The 17,927-nt window shown below is 29.5% G+C and overlaps 1 long non-coding RNA gene across 2 annotated transcripts in view; it reads left to right on the forward strand.

The window, feature by feature from the left end:
- Positions 1–17,927, forward strand: part of LOC135196750 (uncharacterized) — an 830,226-nt gene that overhangs the window by 294,839 nt on the left and 517,460 nt on the right. For both annotated transcript variants that reach the window (XR_010310454.1, XR_010310455.1), the window contains one exon: positions 6,556–6,632. This is a non-coding gene — a long non-coding RNA (uncharacterized LOC135196750). The remainder of the gene's footprint in view (positions 1–6,555; positions 6,633–17,927) is intronic.

The raw sequence follows: 17,927 nt of genomic DNA on the forward strand, positions 1-17,927 counted from the left end.
CTAGTTCCGAACAAAACACGTCATTATTTTGATCTTAATTCCCAGAAACTAAAAGTTAAAGCCCCGTCCATACGGTTGAGCTTTGCCTGACGAACTTTGCTCGATGTGACGTCAGTGGCGTGGTTGGTATGGTGGTGGCGTGCCACCTCGGTGGCCACGAATTCGATTCTCGTGCATTCCATTGAGTGAGAGATGTGCATTTCTGGTGATAGTTCACTCTTGACGTGGTTCGGAAGTCGCGTAAAGCCGTTGGTCCCGTTGCGGAATAACCACAGGTTCCATGCAACGTAAAAACACCATACAAACAAACAGAAGAGGAAAAAGTCAGAACCTTATCCGCTGTTTCTCCGCTTCTGATGTCACATCGAGTAGTTCGTCGAGATTTTACGTCGAGCTGGACGGGCCTTTAGTCATGTCTCAAGTTTTCCTTTATACTGGCACACATCATTACCATAATGCATCGGTTACTACTAACCCAAGTGTCTTCTAACGCGAATGTAAATTATTAATATGACGTCACGTTGTTCGGTATGTATTCGTGTTAGGGCAAACACTTCATTAAAATGACAGCTGATGTGAGCACTGTAAATTCAGAATATATTAGTCTAAGCCTGTTTAATCCATTGTTGTAGTATAATTCTGCCGATTACCTGAAACTAGAGGCATCGAGGAATCATAGGTATACATAGGATATTAAAAGCTGCAATTGACTAATAGAGGGTTGGCCTAGTTAATTACACGTATGATGATATACGTCATTGGGATGTTTCCTAGATAAATGATCTCGAAGGATTTCTTCTAGGGTCGTTATCTAGGACACATTTCTTTTGGGGGGTCATATATTTGATATTTACAGTTTTTATTTATATTTTATGGTAATTCCTAACGGGCTTGTGCTGAACACGCCGCAAAGGTTAAAATCCTTTGGGGGTCACTATCTAGGAAAGATCCCGTCACTGGTCGTAGGATGTGTGTGTTTGTCATCAAGGACTGGGGTGGGGGGGGGGGGGGGATAGGGTGAAATTTTAGGACTCACAGGTCCACACGAACAGCTCGGTAGATATTTGTGAAAGTACTCCGTTGATAGTCGCCAGCTTTTGGTCAAAGGCACTAACCAATGCTTTGACCTCACCTGCTATATCCACTTAATCTGTCTCAACGGTATTCCATATAATTTGGTAAATATTATGCAGCATATTTTGATTAACTTTTTTTTGCTAAGAAATAAACTATTTCGTGAAAAACTGTGTAATAACAATCCATAATTATGTAGCAAACCGTTACCATGTAAAAAATAAAATATATATACTTTTGAACACGTGAATAACAGTAGGATAGAGAAATTTATATTTGTTTTAATAATCTTACAAGGAATACCCTTTATCTGCTGTATCATTTGCCTTAATTGCAGGCAATACTGTGTACTTAGAGAAGGATGATTGGGGGAACATAGAACCATAGCTACAAATGCCCTCGCCTCAATGGACAGAGAAAACCACTTAAAACACCCCTTTAAGTATAACTGTCAAATTAAGACTGCAGAAAGCATTTCAGTTTTACCGACGAATACTTTCAGAAATACGTAAAGTTCGGCTGAGGACGACTTCAGTTCCCGTTTTCCTTGATATGTAAACAACCAACCGTAGAAGTTCATTATGTGGCTGTTTCGATACTCGTTTCTGGCGTATGTGACCAGTTAAGAATGCATAGTAGTACTTTGAAATATTTGAGTCAATTATGTTTTGGCTCTCTCTCTCTCTCTCTCTCTCTCTCTCTCTCTCTCTCTCTCTCTCTCTCTCTCTCTCTCTCAAGCCAGCGGCTCTGAAAGGTAACCTACTATCACGACAATACGCTCGTATTTAGAATGAATTATAAGTGATGTTGCTATTTAAGTTTGTTTTTTTTATTCATGGAGTTGGCAAGGACTGAAAGCTGTTTCGTACAGTTATGTATACTACTGCTTTTTAATATTATATATATATATATATAATTATATAATAATTATTATATATATATATATATTATATATAATATATAGTTATTAGATACCATTTATATATAATTAGGATTTTTTAAATTATACTATTATATTTATTTATTATATTATTAATATTTTGTATTCTTTATTTTTATTCTATAATTTTATATGAAATATAATTTTTTATTTTTTATAATTTTACATAATTATTATGTATTATTCTTTTATTATTTTATTATTTTTTTTTTTATTTTATTTATTTTATTATATATATTTTTTTTATAATATTATTTATTATATTTTAATTATCTTTTTTATTTATTTTTATTATTCTTATGTATAATATCTATATTTTGTTATGTATATTATTTTAGATTATTTTTATATTTCTATTGTTTTTTTTATTTATATTATTATATTATTTATATATTATTAATATTAAGTTATTATATATTATTTTTATTTTATATTTTTATTAATTAATTATTTAATATTATATATTTTATAATTTAATATTTATATAATATTATATATTAATATTTATATATTTAATATAATTATATATATTAATAATATATATTATCATTATATTGTATATTATATAATATATATATATATTATATATATATTTATAATATATATATATATAATTGAAATTTATATATATATATATATATCTATATATATATTATATTTATATATATATATATATTATATATATATATATATATATATATATATATATATATATTTAATAATATATATAATATTTATATATTAATGTATATATATATTATATATATATATATATTATATTTGATATATATATATTATTATATATATATATATATATAATTCTTATATATGTATATATATATATTATTATAATATATTTATTATATATAATTATAATATATATATTAATATATAATGGTATATATATATATTTATAATTATAATATATAATATATATATATAATATATAATAGTAATTAATTAAATAAATATAATAATATTTCTCCTTCTATATATTCCTATTTTTAGATAAATAATTATAATCCCTCCTCTATATTTTATTATATACATATATATATATATAATATAAGTGTTTTAACAAATTTGGACGTTTATAGGTATCCATGGTTTATTGTTAGTGCCTCCGATGGATTTTTGGTAGCGCCAAAGGCAAAGGCTAATGAATCGGATAGCGGGGGCTGCTATTGGAGATTTCTACCGTAACTGTAGTACAGAGGTGATAATATTTATATTATACACACGCACATATATATCTAGTATATATGCTATCCTATATATCTTATGTATCTATATATTATATTATATATATCTATATATATATATATATATATATTATATAATTATTTATATATATTAATCTTATTAATTATTAATATTATATATATATAATTATTATATAAATTTAATTGTATATATATTATTATATTATATATTATATATATTTATATATATATTTATTATATATATTATTATATATATTATATATATATTATAATGTATATAGATTATATATATATATATCTATATATATATATATATATATATATATATATATATATATATATATATATATATATATATATATATATATATCTATATTTATATAATTTATATTATATAATATATTTCTATATAAATATATTATATATATTATCTTGTATATTTATATATTATATATATATTATATATAATATTATATATCTTAATATAATATTATTTATATTATATATTATATATATTATATATATTATATATATTATATATATATTATTATTATATATATATTATATTTATATATATATATATTATTATATATATTATAATATTTATTATATATATGTATATATATTAATATATATATTTATATAATCTAATATATATTATATTATATATATATATATATATATTATTATCTATATTATATATATATAGATAATATATATCTATATTATATATCTATATATATTAATTATATATATATTATATATATTATATATATATTAATATAATTATATATATATATATATATTACCATATATATATAAGATATAGTATATATATATATATTAATCTTTATATTAATATTCTTATATATATATATATTATATATTATATATAGATTATAATATTATATAATATTATATTATATTATATATATATTTAATATTTATATATATATATTATATTTATATCTATTATTAAAATTATATATATATAATTATTTATATATTACTAAATATTATAATTTATATATTATATTATTATTATGATATATATATATATATATTATAGTATATAATATCTATATATTTATTATAATTATATAATATATCTTTATATATTATATATATATATTATATAGGTATATATATATAATTTATATAAATATATATATTTATTATATATCTATTATTTATAGATTATATTTATTTATATTATATATTTTATATATATTATATAATATTATATATCTAGTAATATTATATCCTATATTTATATTTATAGGGATAAATATATATTATTATTATATATAATATTATTATATAATATATATATATATATACATATATATAATTATATAATATACAATATAGATATTATATAATATATTCTATATTTTATACATATAAATGTATAAATATATATACTTACATATATATTACTATATATACATATATATATATATACATATATAGATATATCTATATATATCACATTATATATATAGGATTATTTATATAATATATATAGATATTATTAAGGATTCTATATTTATATATATATATATATTATATATAATCTTTATATTATATTATTATATGTATAATCTATATATATATATATATATAATATATAACATATATATATATTAGTATTACATATATATGATAATATACATATATAGAATATATACATATATAATTAATATACTATATATAACATATATAATATACATATATATATATATAATATAATTATATATTACATATATATAATATATAATATATAACAATATATATATATATATATATTTTTTTTTTAAATTAATATATAGATATATATATATATATTATATATACATTATATATTATATATACCTACTATAGATATATTATATAATATTTTTAATTATTAAAAAAAAAAAAATATTTTTATTATTTTACATATATATATATATATATATATATTTATATATATTATGTATATATATATATATGATATATATATATATATATATATATATTATAATATATATATTACATACGCGTCTGTATGTATTGGAAACACACGTACCTACCCTTGAACGTAACAAATTGGTAAAATAATAATTAATAATAATAATAATGATAATACCTGGCATAAAAAGATAACTCAAGACCCCTATTCGCACAATACAGTTCTTCGCGTGAACGAACTCAGCCAGTATCATCGGAGGCGAAGATAATCTAGCGATTTATATCACGACCACGAAGATGATGGCCGTTCAATGAGAGGATGGGAATATCTTGAAAGGGACTTTGATCCCTATTGGGCCCGTGTGATGTTATTAGATAACTTAGGATTAATCAATTGCTCGTGCTGATCGCGTTGTGTTTTCAATATTTACCTTACGGAAAAGCATGTGCAATCATTTTGATTATATCTTGATTATTTCTGTGGTTATTTTCATGAATACAGTGGGATGGTTTTATTAATAAGTCATATATAAATTATAACAATGTGTGTGCAAAATTTTCAGACTCACATGAGGTTCGAACCCAGGTCTTTCAATTGAAAGACCAGACAGTTGCCAATCAGGACACACAAGTCATATAAGAAGCTGGAATCTCAGTACCACGTACCTACTTAAGTGGCCGTTATTGTGTGATGATTATTTTCGTATAATAGACATGTATAATAATATATAATATATATATATATATATATATATATATATATATATATATATATATATATATATATATATATATATTATATATATATATTTATTACATACATACACATACATACATATATATATATATATATATATATATATATATATATGTATATATATATATATATACATATATATATATAGCAGAAGCCAGGTACTATGTCGTACCTCTAAGTAAATGGGGATACAATCCACAATGAAGTAAATTCCTCTTTTCCTCCTGTAGTTTAAAATATATATTTCCTTTATAGGATTAAAGCTTTCGACCATCAACTGTGGTCTTGTGATGTTGCTATTCAAGACCACAGTTGATGGTCGAAAGCTTTAATCCTATACAAGAAATATATATTTTAAACTACAAGAGGAATTTACTTCATTGTGGATTGTATCCCCATATATATATATATATATATATATATATATATATATATATATATATATATATATATATATATATATATATCTATATATATAGAGATGGCATTTTGAATTTTAAATCACTATCACGTGTTTGGAGAAGACGTACTACTTACCATATATTTTCAGTGTTAATGATTTGATAGACTTATTACATGTTACGATAAACGTTTTTTCTTTCTTTCAGGAGATATGGCATAGAAATGAAGCTGTTGGGAGATTTTACGGATTTTCATGACAAAATCGATACCCGTTGAAATTAAGGTAAGCCGAATTTACACTGTAAACAATCCATAGGTAACTTATGTCAATTGTCTCAGTCTCCAACCTGATACCCTTCAACTTGATATCCCGCAGTGCACTGTAGGCATTACTCAGGGTTTTATGCAACGCCCCTTCGGCCTTTTCCTTCATTTTGCTGTACATCCTTTCATATTGTTTCTACCATCTTACTTTCCACCCTTTCCTTACACTTGTTTCATAGTGCAACTGCTTTGAGGTTTTCCTCCTGTTTCACCTTTCAAACCTTTTTACTCTCAATTTTCCTTTCACTGCTGAATGACTCATACGCCCTGGTTCGTAGAGAAAAGCCTGGTTTTATTTAAAACAAAAATATTGTCTGTCTCAGCCTGTGTCGGACTGTTATCGAGTTTATTTTGCGGCTGTTCATCTGCTTGATTGCCTTTCTGCTGGCGCGTCTGTTTACCAACAGTTCCAAAGGAACTGCTGTGACTGTTAAGGTCCCCATACACTGAACGCCGTTACACACATACACACACACACACACACTATTCATACAGTATGAACGATCTCCGCACCGATTTCAGTCTGAACAATGAATTTGTCTCTGGAAGACATGGCATCATCTCTAGAAGAGACGTGCGCGATAGTATTATATCGGCACACAAACCCATACATTGAACGACCTGTGTATGACAGACTTAAGGCGCAAGCCAGCAACCTGGTTTTGACAGGTTCCCGCTGAGATCGTTCAGACACGAAACTCCGCACACTTTTGCATTCAGGGATGCCCTTAATGTTGTTGCGAACGTTACAGACAATCGTTCATACAATCGTTCAGTGTATGGGACCCTTTAGACTCTACTTAAGTAAGTCAATCTGGCGCATCTCACAGAAGTCAACCTTAATTGCAGTCCTTCTTCTTCTTCTTTTTTTTTCAACCAATTAGGTGTCTGATTTAGCGTTATCATTCATAAATCACTTTTTAGCCTCCAGTCAAAAAGAAACTTTCTTTTTACAATTTTTTTGTTTCTTGTCGAGCGTCAGATATAACTGGACGGGAACGAATGATCTATGTAAGTCTGTGTAATCCTGTTACGTATCTGCTCATTCGATAAAGAAAAAAAAAAAGTGAGACTCGGTCCTTAGGTACTACGTAGGATTTCCTCCGAAATCAACCAAAGCTGAACTACTGATTAGTTAGATTCTCTCTCTCTCTCTCTCTCTCTCTCTCTCTCTCTCTCTCTCTCTCTCTCTCTCTCTCTCTCTCTCTCTCTCTCTCTCCGGTTTGAAATTATTTGTTAATTTAGGGTTCAGTTCTTGTCGATATCCTTTAATCTCATACAAAGATTTAGCCTTTTTGATGGTAAATTCGATTCTTACGAGTCACGGAGGAACGATTGGAAAATATGGTGTGTAAAATGGACATTGAAAGTTAAGACTTTTGCGTTAATTAGAAACAAAATCCATTTATCGTTGCATAAGACGACGCAGCCTAAAGATTCTGCGATGTTTCTGACGGAAATTGAATACCAAAAAATGATTTTGATCAGTTATGAAATCAAGACTAAATCTCGACGACTTTCATCATTCACTAAGTCAATGAAAGTTAAAGTAAAATGTCTTCAAATTCTAAATTAAAGATAAACGATTTGTAAAAGGAATGCGAAAACTGTCATCACTTGGGAACTAAAAGGAAATAATCAAAACTTTCATTAGTTACGAAACAAACACATTCCTGTAAAAGTTTTAACCATTTCTGAAGTAAAAAAAAAATTAATCAGTTTTCAAATGAATTGGGATTCAAACAACTTTCATATCGTAAAGAATAAGAGGAATGAAAACTTTTGTCGATTGTGAAGTCACAAGAAAACCTCTGAACTTTCATTGGCTAAAGATGTGATAATATAAAGGAAAAATTCTTATCAATTCATGAATGAAGTGGACGTAGATACTATTTGCATCACTTCTGAAACGTGAGGAATTGACAAAATGTCGATCTGCATAGAAATGAGAAATGAAAAAGAGAAACGAAACTGATTTATAAGAGCTTCCCCAATCCAAACAAGGCGTGATCAGACCTCCAGCTTACTCGCGGCACCTACTAAAATCCTCGGTCAAGTAGTGATTTGTTTCAACAACGAAAATTAAACTAAATACGCTATATTTTATCAGAAATAATTTTTCTGTACTGTTTAAAATGCACATTATTTATTTTTCACATTTTCATTCTAACAAGTAAATCATAAATAACCATCTAAAATTCCTGTATCTTTAACTCAACGCAAAACACCTTTTGAAAGACCTTTTTAGGCTTTCTCTCCCCCAGTAAGAACAACAACAACAACAGCAACAAAATAGTTTGTAGGCTTACTCCTCGAGTAAGTGAAAATAAAATGAAATGAGCGTTTCATGTAAAGTAAGTTCAGATAAACTTCCCTCAGTTAGAAAATGGCCAGTGAATAAAAAAGTGTTTCATTATCTACACAATAAATATAATGAATGAACTTTCTATTTGTAAATTAAAGGACTGAAAACTATTTATGCAGTAGAATGTAATAAAAACGTATATTTATTCTGAAAGTAAAATGAAAGTATACTAGTTTCAGTTGTACTATACGTTGCAATTAGTTTTAGTTCCTCATTAGACGAGTGGGTTGCGTACTCACCATCAATCTGGTAGCCCGAGTTCGCTCCTCGCTGCTGCCAATGTGAAACATGAGGAATTGATTTCTGGTGGTTAGGAATTCATTTCTCGATATAGTGTAGCTCTGATCCCACAATAATTAGCTGTAGGTCCCGTTGCTAAGTAACCAGTTGGTTCCTAGCCATGTAAAACAATCTAATCGTTCGGGCCAGCCCTGGGAGAGCTGTAATCAGCTCAGTGGTCAGATTAAACTAAAGTATACTTAACATGCAGTCTTTTTTTTAATATAAATTAGCACATTTGGCTAGAAAATCATTGATCATATTATCCTTCGAACACGTATTGATGATGAAATGTAATCTACGCCTAGATCTTTTAACAGTTTTTAAAGTTGACAATAATTAAGCTTAATAAAGATGAAATGGAGGTTAGTACAAATTGTACAAACTCATTTGAATGCGAGTTCAAAAAAAAAACGAAAATACAAACTTCCATCAAATCTTCGTATACGACTTATGACACCTGAATTCAGAACTGGGAGGGGGTCGGTAGGCCGGTTGCTTCCCTAGGGAGGATGGGGTAACACAGCGCTTAACTTTTTCACAAAAATAAAAAAACTCCGAAAAAAAAAAACTTTTCTATCAAAACGTTTCTGCCAGTCCTGGACCAAACATTATTTCTAGCTTTGTACACGCATTTTTCACCCGAGTTATCAATCTTTCTTCCCGGATTTTTCTACTCCATTCTTTTTCCAACATTTTTTTTTTTTCCTGAAGCTGGCGTAAGCCGTAACAGAGCAGATCCGGGTCTTGGGATGAGCAGTTTAAGCCGGGGGGAAATAATCAAGGAAAAGTGAGTTGAATCATCTTTAAAGAAAAAAAAAATCGGGAGAATTATTTTCCTTGGACGAACTTTCTTTCGCGTTGATCAACGGCCCGTGAAAAGACGAGGCACGAAAATGATCGGTAATTTGCCATACTCGATGCTCCTAACGCGCCTTGGAAATTCCTGCTTCAATTAGTTTCTGCTTGAAAATCAAAATATTCATCTCTGCTCAAAATCAAAATATTCATCGAGATGGTACGTTTCTGATCTTATTTTCATCGTAGAAGCAAGCAACACCTGCCAATTTAAATAGAATGGTCACAAACACTAACCATTTTTCTTACCTTTTCTTTGTCGAAAATTTTGTGATTTCTCGGATAACTTGTAAGTTGTCTGTTGTCTATAGGTGCTTGTTTAACTAGGCCAAGGTTCGTAAGCTGTCAATGCCATGGTTGTGAGTTATTCCCAAGGTATAGTGAATTTAATAATAAACGATATTTGTAGCTTAGCATTTATGAATAAAAAAAAGTGACACGTGTATAAGAGACAAGGATTCGTAATTAACAAAATGTTGCAAACTTATCTGTCAGCTTTCGCGGAGGAGATGGGCGGATATCGATATTAACCTCTAGCTCTCTTGATAGCCTCTTGGTCAAAGTTACTGCCTACTGGAGTTTCTAAAGCAGGTCATGGTTTGAATTGTGGCCTGGCATCGAAGCACCTATCGAATTCTCCTTGGATGTGAGTTTAAACGTCATGTGTGCTTAATTTGTGTTACAGTAATGTCATATAATGTGCATATATATATATATATATAGTATATATATATATATTATATATATAATTATATATATATATATATATGTGTGTGTGTGGTGTGTGTGTATGTGCGTGCGTGTTTGTGCAATGTAAGAACCGGGTACCGGGCTACACAGCGCTTGAACTTAGCAACTTTCACACCAATCAGGGTGGCGAGAATGCAGTTACTCTCTTGCTGTCTTCCTCAACTAGAAGCACAGGTGCTCTTGGAATTATGAGAATAGGCCCATATTCCATTTTTTATGGCATTTCCTTGCGCCAAGGGGTTCAAAACCCTCCACTCGGCGCTATTTTCCTTTGGTGAACGTTTGAGTTCCATCCCAAAACAATGGTAGATTATGCTGGTTACTCGCATTGCATCAGTAGAATTGCTGAAATTCAAGAGAGCGAACGCCTTTAGGCGTTAATGGGAAAAAATGGCTTCTTCCCCAACTCAATTCATAGAAGTGAAGTGTTGATGTTGAATATGAACGAGAGAAAAATGCAGATTATGTTCAGATGGTTTGTTATATGTTATTTTAGCACGTTGGGAATAATAAAAAAATGCAAGTGTGAGAAATATGGAAAACATGATTTAAGTGGTGAAAAGCTAATTATAGTTGAAAAGATGGGTCGAAATATTTTGAGAAGGTTCGGTCATATGTGGGAGTGTCATTATGGGAAGATAAAGAGTATGTACGTTTAAGGAACTATTATAGATGAATTGTATCGGTTGGTTAGGGGTGTGATGTACTGCTGATGAGTCCTTTTTATGTAGATATATAAAGCAGGTAATATTATTGAAGTTTTGCTTGTAAGAGTTTTATCATTAATATAAGCACTAGGTAGAGTATGATGTGGCAGTGAATTTTTAGTTTTCACTCGTGTTACGCCGCGGTGTTTCATACATATATATATATATATATATATATATATATATATATATATATATATATATATATACGTGTGTGTGTGTGTATGTATGTATGTACATAAAGACACCTGGCCGCGAAGGATGTGCTAAAATAACCCTTGCAATTTTTTATGATTTAATTTCAATTTCAATTTTCAAGACGCCTTAATCTGAAACTAAACGGAGGAAGCGGAACTAGTTAACCAGAATGAACTCAAGTTAGGCTTGCAAACCAAAATGTCACGAGAAGATTCAATCCCGTGTTAACGAAAGCAAGCGCACCTGCCAGGTAAAAGAGGGTATTGCTTTACCGCGCTTGGAAACGAACGGGGAAGTATTCAGACTCCGTTGGGTATTTGTAATTCAAGGGCACCGTGAGGTCTTTTCTCCTTACCCTTCTTCCGCCCGAACTGAAGAGAGAGAAACTTCAGTAATCTCTGGGAAATTCTTCGCCTTTCCCTCATTTCTGCAAATCGAGGAGGAAGAAGACGTATTGTGTGCGAAGCGCAAATTGGAGTTCATCATTTTGAACCCATTTGCATTCATTAGTGGCCTTAATGAGTTCCATCTACAGGTGAGGGCTGCACCGAGCAAATGTCAAGTACAGTTAAAGACGTCTGGGAACAGAGTCAACTGTCTGCATAAACTGTTAGAGGAGTGAAAGGTTCCTTCTTCCCGTCGCCGCTTTTGAGTCTCTATGCTAGATATCCTAATTATGTCACCAAAGTCTAATGCTCTTATAGTTTGGTGTCATTCCGGATATATATATATATATATATATATATAAATATATATATATATATATATATATATATGTATATCTTTGTATTATATATATGTATATATATATATATATAATATAATGTATATATATATATGTATGCATATATATATATATATATATATATATATATATATATACGTATATAATATATAGTTTTATACCTTGCAAAAGTTGAGGCAATGGATAGATATTGGCTAATGAAACAACGAGGCTTTTCATAATTGGTGCAAAGTATGAGATGTTTGAAAGGAAACTATTTTAAGTATGGAAGTGGATACTTGACTTGAGTGATCAAACTTTGAACAGGAAAAATTTCTGGTGGAGAATAACTTATTTACTTATTATAGAGTTTAATGGTTGATGATATACTGCTGTGATATTGTAAGTATTTAACAACGTTTCAATACTGCTGTGATATTGTAAGTATTTAACAACCTTTCATTATGGTATAACCCGTCATGTCACTCCTTCGCAGATTGACTCTGGAAATCAGTAATTCTGTTTGGAGTACTCAGCTCATAGACCCTTTTTTTCCATCTCGGCGTAGCCCACCCGTCCTCCTTATGTTTTCTTCTTTTCCTCGGCTCTGGGCTATAACTGTCCGAAAAAGGAGCATCTGAATCCTGTATCGCAGGGGATAGATTAAAATAATATTATTTGGTTTAAAGCGGAAACTGGTTTACGATTAAGTGAGAGAAGCAGTGACTGTAAGAAAACTTAGTACTTGCTAGCCAGGATCTAGGAAAAGTTATTTATGTAGCTATAACATCCCTAAACTAGACTGGTATAATTAAGGCGTGTAATTTGTTTCCCGTTTTCATTAACATCACTGTTTACCTTTTTATTGTGACTTATGACACCCTCAAAATAGGGGCCTTGATCAGCAACCCTTTTTCTTAAATTCATAACTTGACATAAAAAAAACTGAAAATCACAATGGTTGAACAATTTGTTGTTTTTATCAAACTCACCAGAGACGCACACGCACCCATTTTCGTCGAGAAGACGAAGGAAATGAACAATCATTAATAGCTCTACATTTTCTTTTTGCTGCTTAATTACGAACCAATTTCTCGTCCACAAATGTTTTATAAGATAGTGGCTATATCCGAGAGAAGGAGAGGGGCGGGGAGCCGACATTGGCAGCTCTTCTTTCATCTCGTCCGCGGGAATCCGGGCCTCAAATGTTCCCCTGAAACACTTCCTGTCTTTGGCTTTTAATTGATTTTTCGATCGCCAGAGACGCAGTTTTTCCTTTCCACAGGTGGGAAAAAAGCAGCAGAAATTGTGTCGAAAACATGTATTCGTGTGAAGTAATGGCTATAAAAATAGTGCCGAAATGAGGAGATCATGGAAGGTGGTTTCTTGCCATTACCTTTCCGGTCCATCTCTGGATTTCTGTTAGTGGGCTGGAACTAGCTTCTTTGTCTGTCGGTCTGTCTGCATGTCTGTCTTGACAGTGGGAGTATGTCAGAGTTTCCAATTTTGCCTCAATTTCTGTCGACAAAATAATTTTAATATATATAAATATATCTATATATATATATATATATATATATATATATATATGTATGTATATATATATATATATATATATATATATATATATATATAAAATATATATATATATATATATATATATATATATATATATATATGTGTGTGTGTGTGTGTGTGTGTATGTATATATATATATATATATATATATATATATATATATATATATATATATGTGTGTGTGTGTGTGTGTGTGTGTGTATATATATATATATATATATATATATATATATATATATATATATATATATTTATATTATATATATATATAGAGAGAGAGAGAGCGAGAGAGAGAGAGGAATGGAGAGAGAGAGAGAGAGAGAGAGAGAGTTGGTGCTGATTTCATCCAACAGACTCATTTCTTTTTTATTTTATGTTGCTATCTCTAATAAGGATATCAATGACTTTATGCATGTAAATATTATTTTATTATTATTATTATTATTATTATTTTATTATTTATTATTATTATTGAATTATTATTGATTATTTATTATTATTATTTTAATTACTGTTATTATTATTATTATTATTATTCATCAAGTCTCATAATAGCATATAAATAAATATATATAACGTATGTTTATATATTTTTTATAAATATTATATATATATACACATATATACATACGTATATAATATATATAAAAAATATATACGTTATATATGTTTATTTATGCTGTTATGAGACTTATGAATATAATAATAATAATAATAATAATAATAATAATAATAATAATAATACTAATAATAATAATAATAATAATAATAATAAACTTTAAAAACTTAAATTAGCTGGTTGTACAAAGGTATTAACATGCATAAAGTCATTGATATCTTTATTAGTGGTAGCAACATAAAAAAGAAATTAGTCTGTTGGATGAAAAAATCAGCACCAACTTTTCTCTCTCTCTCTCTCTCTCTCTCTCTCGCTCTCTCTCTCGCTCTCTCTCTCGCTCTCGCTCTCGCTCTCTCTCTCGCTCTATCTCGCTCTCTCTCTCTCTCTCTATATATATATATATATATATATATATATATATATATATATATATATATATATATATATATATATATTAAAATTTTTGTCGACAGAAAATTGAGGCAAAATTGTAAATTCTGACATACTCCCACTGTCAAGACAGACATGCAGACACACACACATATATTCTATATAATATATATATATATATTATATATATATATATATATATATATATATATATATATATATATGAGAGAGAGAGAGAGAGAAGCATTTAAAATCGTTGTACTAAACTACCTATTTTTGTAAGCCTTTTATTATCATGGAGTTTGTCAAGACAGACCGAGGTCACAGAAAGCTTATATAATTAAAGGATAGGCGCATATTAATCATCGACCAACCGCGGCAATCAAAAACTTCTTGGAGATGTGCAATTTTAGACTGACAACAGTCGATGCCATAATTAGTGAAACTCCATCTGGACACTCGCATCTGCCAACGCCGATTGAAAATGTAGTTTCAAAGGTAAAAGAGAAAATAAAAAGCTGCTTGCTGAGCTATGTGAACATTGCTGGAGATTCACGACTTCACCGAAAAAAAAAGCGTACTTCAATACGGCGAAAAAGACTGTTATTATTGATGAAGATCTATGTAAGACTCCAAGATGTGAGATTTTATGCTTTATGAATGTTAAAAGATTTATATATTTGGTCATTTTAAACGTTTAGAAATTTCATCCAAGAAAACTGAGTGGCTTTGTAATGAAACTTTTTACTCCGCACCATTAGATAAACAGCTAACACTGTTCATGCACTAATTTGTGAAAATAAAGTACTGCCACTACTTTGCTGCGTAACAAGCAACAAATCCGAAGAGATTTATGATCTGTTATTTAAATTCAATAGAAGAAGGAAGGAATTTAAGTGCGACGTCAGTTATTATAGACTTCGAAAGGGCATCTGTTAACAGCATTAAGAAAAATCCCTCGCGTGTCTGTCTATGGTTGTTTTTTCACACTTTGGACAGTATATGTATGGAGGAACAGTCATGCTATAGGTTGACGAACATGGTACGACAACCTGGATTATGCATTAATTATAAACTTACAATCTCTTGCAACTTTTTATAATGTTGTAACTTAGGTTTCAACCATTTCTTCATTCCTTTATAACGGATTTAAATTTGGCGGAATTCTTATCTTATTTGTAGTGTGCTTGGATACGAATAATGCAACGAGGTAGACGTCGACGCCCACTATTCCGGCACTTCATTATGGTCGTGTCGCAACAGGGTCCTCCTATACGATCTCCCGAAAAGAAGCAACTCGCTGGATGGTTGGCACCACCCTTTCAGCATAGAAGAGTCAGTGTCCATCATCCTAACTTTTCCAGATTGATTCAGAAGCTTAGGCTTGAACAATCAAACCCTGAGATTACCTGAGAATAGGCGTTGTCAATCGTTGACGTGTCAAGAGGAAACAAAAAAATATATTCGTCTCAAGGAGTGACGTAAAAATCTTGTAGCCAACCATGACGAGGAAGATGGGTTGCAGTTTGTGAGGGCTCGTGCACATAATTGGTCGTAAGAGATATTAAGTTGTGAGTTTAGTTTTTTACTTATAAATGCACTTTTTATCTTTTTGTTTTTACCTGCTTTTTATTAATACTCCTCTCGGTGAAAATATTATGCCTGTAAGGAATGCCTTTGTCAATTGTTTATAATATTATATTATATATATATATATATATAATATATATATATATATATATATATATATATATATATATATATATATATATATATATATAGTATATACATATAATATACATATTTATTTACAATTTATAGAATATGTACTGTGATACATATTAAACTTCTACCAATGTGGATGTCTTCATTATTATTATTAGCAATGCATTCTAATAGGCTCGCCCATGTCTAGTTAGGACGTGCAACTCGAGCTAAACAACCCCTTATTTTTTTCGTCTGTCAGTTATATTCAACCGCATACTCGTACACAATCGCGAAGGCAATCTCCTTGTTTACAAGCGGCCAGACTTGCTTGTTACCAAGCAGGGACAGGCAGGAACCTGGGTAATATTCTATTCGCATGCAATGAGGCAACGCCTACGTATGCAGGAATTGCTGCAATTCCTATGCAGCGATCGCCGGTGTAGCAAAGTGTAGAACGTCTGGGATGTATCACTGTTCACTGTGTAAAGGTGGATAAAGCAAGAGGAGTTTCCTCGAGGTTTGTTTACTTTGTGACGAAGGACATGATTGGGGTAGTGAAAGAATATAGTTCACTATTTAGGAGAATGATTTGAATATACTAATAATATTCATTTAATTCCATGTTTTGTTAATGTCTTCTGGTCCATGTTTTTGTATGACGTTCTTTATTCTTCAAAGAAGAATATTTTTAGGAGTTTCTTTAAGCAAATTGAAAGATCAGAGTTTTTCATAATTTTGTTTATGTAATATGAAAAATTCAGATGTTTTTATTTTTTACGAAAATAATTAAAATTGTTGAAAAAGTTTAAAAAATTTGTTTTAAGAAATTCAATTTGCTCTTTACCATGTAATTTTGAAAATATGTGCTAATTTCGATACCATTTTGTTCATGTAGATTTTAAAATTCTGCCTATTTTGTGCATACAAAATTCGGCGAACTCCGGGGGTCATTTCATCATGTTTGATGAGCATTAGCCTGGAGGTCCACATCAGGCATGTTAGACGTTTAACCCTCCATCACATTGCTGTTACTGCATACAGTGAAGGACTTGTACCAGCATAAGCCTCCATGTCAACTA

The sequence above is a fragment of the Macrobrachium nipponense genome, chromosome 18 (genome assembly GCF_015104395.2).
Source record: "Macrobrachium nipponense isolate FS-2020 chromosome 18, ASM1510439v2, whole genome shotgun sequence".
Lineage (NCBI taxonomy): Eukaryota > Metazoa > Arthropoda > Malacostraca > Decapoda > Palaemonidae > Macrobrachium > Macrobrachium nipponense.